The following is a 5,325-nucleotide window of genomic DNA, read 5'->3' as shown; positions in this document are numbered from 1 at the left end:
GAGGAAAAATCCCGCTGAAAACTCGCCGGGAAGCAACGGGAGGTCAGTCCGGAAGGTAAACCGTGGCCCTAACAGCCCAAACGATCTGACTTTGACCAGAAACTCTGGTATGGAGCTCTGAAGGTCTAGAGCACCTACCATGTTGTTGCCATGGGCTGCTTCTTGTAGTATGCGAGGAGCTTGTTGTCGAGCACGAAGTAGCGGGTGTGGAAGAAGGACCTCCCGATCTTTCGCCGCCCGTACCGCACCATCCACCCCTCGTGCCGCACCGCCGCAGCCGCTGCCCTTGGGCAGCAGCTCCCCGCTCCGCGCCAGGGCGTGGCCCGGCCTCGATGGAGGGTCACTGGTGGAAAAAAGGCCTTTGGTCGCGGTTCGCAACTGCCATTAGTCGCGGTTGCGCAACCGCGACCAACTAAGCGCGACTAAAGCCCCCCACCTTTAGTCGCGGTTTCTTAAGAACCGCGACTAAAGGCCCGTCCACGTGGGCGCCAGGCGGCCGTCGGGGCGGAGGACCTTTAGTCGCGGTTCTTCTGGCCAACCGCGACTAAAGGCCGCCACAGGTTTAGGGTTTTAGCGCGCGCCCCCCCCCCCCTAAACCTGTTTTCTGTTTAATTTGTATTGTTTTATTTCTCTTGTGCTTTATTTTAATTTTGAAGGAATTTCATATATTCTACGGTACTACATACATGCATATGAATGTACAATTTCAAACAAATTTGAAATTAGAACCAAAAAGAATTCAAGAGGAATATACAATATATATTCAATATCATCGGATGACCATATACAATTTTGAACAAGTTTCCATACATAATTTAATGCATATAAAGTTCTACGTCCTCGTAATGGTGTTCTCCTTTAGGATGGAGGACTTCCCTGCTGAACCATCCAGCTAGTTCCTCTTGAAGTGGTCGGAAGCGAGCTTCTGGACTAAGCATCATCCGGAGGTTATTCCTCTTAGCATTGGTATCACTCGGAACCCGCTCAGAGGTGTATCTCCGGATCATCTCACAGACATAGTATCCACATAGATTGGTCCCCGCTGGCTGAATATCCCCAGCATTCTTCGGCTTTGACCTTTTGAATTCTAGCTCTTTTTTGAATTCACCGACCTTTGTATCTACGAACCGTCTCCAAACCCTACGAGGCAAAGAAAATTAAATGAACAAGAGAGTTATTAGTTACTTGATATTAGGAAATGAACGAAATAGGCCGATCGATATAGAGCGCAAATGAATGAAAATAATTACTTCTGCAGCATTCTTCTCATGCCGCCCCAAAGCTTTGGATCCATATTCAGAGAGTCGTGGACGAGACATTCTGAGGTGTTAACTTTAATTACTAGCAGAATCCAGTGGAACCTGCGGACACGATACATGCACAGTACGTCATGCATAACTCATCGATTAGCCGGCCACATACCATGCATGGAGTAAACAAAAGAGAATGTGCTCAAGACAGAAACACTCACCCAAAATGGTAAGGAAATAGAATATCACTTTTGAGTTCCTGCTTTGTAAGAAACTGCCACAGGTCTGCCTCCATGTCGGCGGGGTGATGCTCCAACACATGTCCATTAACGATGTGTGGGTCAATGAACCCAACATCATGGATGTTCCTTACTCTGCATTCCTTAATCTTCATTCTGCATGTATAATAGCGGACACAACAATATAGTTAGGACATATATATAGTGCAGGCAATATGAACGAGATGGGGTAGAAATAAATCACTTACAGAACGTAGCAACTGATGATAGATTTGTCGAGATCGCGCAGATTGAAAAGCTGGAACAATTCACTCAGTTCAATTTGTACATAGTAATGTTTGAAGTGATGCTCATGTCTAACTTCCGCATAAATATAATCTTTGGCGTTTTTATTTTTTATGTAACCCTTGTACCATTTCAGCAGACCTTTCATTTGTGGAGGTAGATCCTTTTCCTGCGCAGGCTCGACGAGAGGCCCATTCTTGACATATGTAATTACTACCTCCTTCACTGGCGCCTCATCAAGGCCTAACAGTTCACGAAGAGTAATACCTAAGTTGGCCGCTTGTTCTCTGGCACTCGTTGCAGTCAATCCCTGTGCTGCCGCAGCTTGTATGATCTCGGGGGCATCCGGACCGGCGGCTTCCACTATAAGCGGGGCAATCGATTGTTTACTTTGTTCCCCGAGCTGGGCAACTTGTTTCCCGCTTTTTTTACTTTCGGCCTTCTCCCGCTCTTTGTTCTCCTTGAACATGAGTGCCTGCCTGCGAAGTTCACGTGCATAGTCGTCAGGCAGATTCTTCGCGGCTTGGGACGGTGTGCTCAAAAATGACTTAGCCCACTTCTTTTGCTCATCAGAAAATACTGGCTTGGGCTCGGGCTCTCTTTTCTTCTTGCAGTCCGCCTTCCATTCCTCCAAATCAGCAGCCGCGGCCGCGTCGACTTCCTCGGCACTACGTTCCCAAGGCCTTGTGGGGAGAGGCTTCAGTGATGGCTCCGGTACCTTTGTGGTCTTAGGTACATAAGGGTCCGGGTTAATAATCCAGGACTGCTTCTGCTTCTGCTTCTTTGCCGGAGGTGGATTGGGGGGCGGCGTCTGATCACCCGCCGGACGAGGACTGGGGGGCGGCGTCTGATCACCCGCCGGACGTTCTGGACTGGGGGGCGTCGGCTGACGTGACGGAGGTGTAGGTGAACCGCCACCACCACCACCACCACCACCACCGCCACCGCCACCACCACCACCGTAGGGGGGTGGACTTGTTGTCCTTGGCACCTCGCCTGGAAACTTGATAAACTTCTTTTGCCATAGAATGAAATGGCGCTTGACATCTCCAAGTCTTTTCTCCCCTTCAGGTGTAGCAATGTCAATCTCCAGGTCCTCAAACCCTTGGACTATGTCCTCCACCGTGACACGAGCATAGCCATCTTGAATGGGGTTGTTGTGGTGGAGTGCTCCAGGTAAACATGGTAAAGCACTGCCGATGGCTACCTTCATGGACATGTTCCCGATAGGATAATACAGATGACATTCTTTCATCTCCTTTATATCGTCCACGGGGTAGCGAGGAGGCTCCGGTGCAGTAATTTCGACCACCAGAGGCTCCGGTGCAGTAATTTCGACCACCAGAGGCTCCGGTGCATTAATTTCGATCGTCGGTGCATCTGCACCAGCCGGTGGGGCCTCCGTGGAAGCCACGCTGCTTCTCCGCTGGTGGCTTCCGAGATCCGCTGGATGATCTTCATGCTGCACCCGAGCTGCATCTCTTTCGGCTACTAGTACACTCATGGTTTTCTTCATCACATCCATTTCCGATGCCAACCGCGCCACAACATCTGCTTCCCGATCCATCTTTCTCTTACGGCTTCTGTAACCGTACGGGTCATCGTTCTGGGGGAACCCTATTTTCCACGGAATGTGCCCCATGCCTCGTACACGTCCTCCGTGTTCAGGATTCCCGAGGGCTTTTGTCAGCGCGTCGTTCTCTCTGTTGAACTTGATCTTCCCCTCTTGAGCATCCCTCATTGCGTCAATAAGGGCTTGGGTGGGTTTAATTAATTTGCCCCGGTAAACACACTCCCCTGTCTCCGGGTTCAGCGTTCCCCCATGCCCGTACCACCAGCTTTTGGCCCTTGGGTCCCATCCCTCCGTACCTGGACGGATTCCTCGCGCCCTCAGCTCGTTCTCCATCTTCTCCAACCTAGGAAACAAAATGCGATACCCTCCTGGCCCCATAATATGATTGTACTCCTTCTTAGCCGCATTTTCCTCTCCTTGTTTTTGTTGGCCATCTTATGAAGAGCGAACTGTTTGACTAGCCTCCTCCTCTCCTTGTTTTCCTCAATCTTGTTACCCTCCTCATCGAATTTGTTGTATTCCGGAGGTAGAACGAAATGTTCCATAAGCTTCTTGAAGCAATCTTTTTTTGTTCTCTTATCGACAAAAGTGAAACCTGCAGCAATTCGTGCCTTCTTTGGCTCATTCCACTCCTGGACGGTGATCGAGACGTTGTCTCTAACAACGGCTCCGCATTGGCTGACAAACTTGGTGGCGTTCTTGCGGGGCTCCAGCGGCCTGCCGGTTGCACTGTCGACAACCTCGATGGTGCATGTTTCTCCTTGTTTCATCGTCTTGGTTGCGCCACGCTTTGACGACGTACTCGATTGTTTCGACGATCCGGCCGAGGGCTAAAATAAGAAAGAGAGTCGCGCGCGTTAGTACACACATATTTATTCAAATCAGTTAGTTTGTATCACCAGAGGCTCAATGTATATATATACCTCGGCGCCGGAGGTGGTTGCTACTTCCATTTGAAGATCGTCGTTTATCGACGTTTGTTCGGCATCATCTTGCTGACGGCGCCCTTCATCTTCACCGTCAAGGTTCAGATAAGAAGAGATATCATCTTCTTCTTCTCCGGTCGGCACATATAGAATATCGCCGTTTATGATGCCGAACATATGTGCTTCACCGTCCGGATCATAGTTGTCCATAATCGGGTCAGCTCTATCGTCCGCCATTATGTCAGTCCTGAAAACATGTAGTAAAAACAAATTAATTAAGTGAAGAAGGGGGACGGTGGCGGTGGCGGTGGCGAAAGGGCGGTGGCAAAAGGAGGGGGCGAGGAAGGGGTGGGAGAGGGTGTCGCGGTAGAGCGCGAGACGGGGCGGCAGACGACGGCGTCACGGAGAGTTTTAACTAGAGTTTTTGACCGTGAACCTGCTGCTTCAGCTTTGCACTGGCCGACCGCCGATTCGCTGGTTCATTTGCTAGTTTTTAATCATAAAAGAAAATACTTTCTTTGTTCCTAAATAATTGTAGTTAAAAAAACTAGACTATCTTTTTTTGACTATAATTATTTAAAAACGGAGGGAGTAAATATTATGTAAGTATCTCATTATTAAAAGAAGAGTTGGTTCCGTTGCCTCTCCTACTCCCTTTGTTTTTTCGTCCCATGACTCCCTCTCTTCTTGGTTTTCTGTTGATTTTTTGATACTCACAATTGATCCCACACATAATTTAAACTACACAAATAAAGTAACTTGAAATAATCTAAAAGATAATTGATACATTCCCAAAATCATGTCCTGCAATAACTCAACCAAAATAGATAGTCTTAAACTCAACCAAAAATGGTGAACTTTTCCAAATTCGCTAATTTTTTTCAATTTAGATTGATTAATTATTTAAATTGATGATTTTTTAACTCGATGATCTTTTTTATATTCGATGAAACTTTTTCATATTTGATAGTCTCTGTTCTTTTTCATATTCGATGAAACTTTTTATATTCGATGAAACTTTTAAATAGATAGTCTCTGTTCTTTTTCTTCCA

This window comes from Hordeum vulgare, chromosome 5H (genome assembly GCF_904849725.1).
Source record: "Hordeum vulgare subsp. vulgare chromosome 5H, MorexV3_pseudomolecules_assembly, whole genome shotgun sequence".
Lineage (NCBI taxonomy): Eukaryota > Viridiplantae > Streptophyta > Magnoliopsida > Poales > Poaceae > Hordeum > Hordeum vulgare.
The sequence above is the reverse complement of the archived record's forward strand: the minus strand, read 5'-3'. Positions refer to the sequence as shown.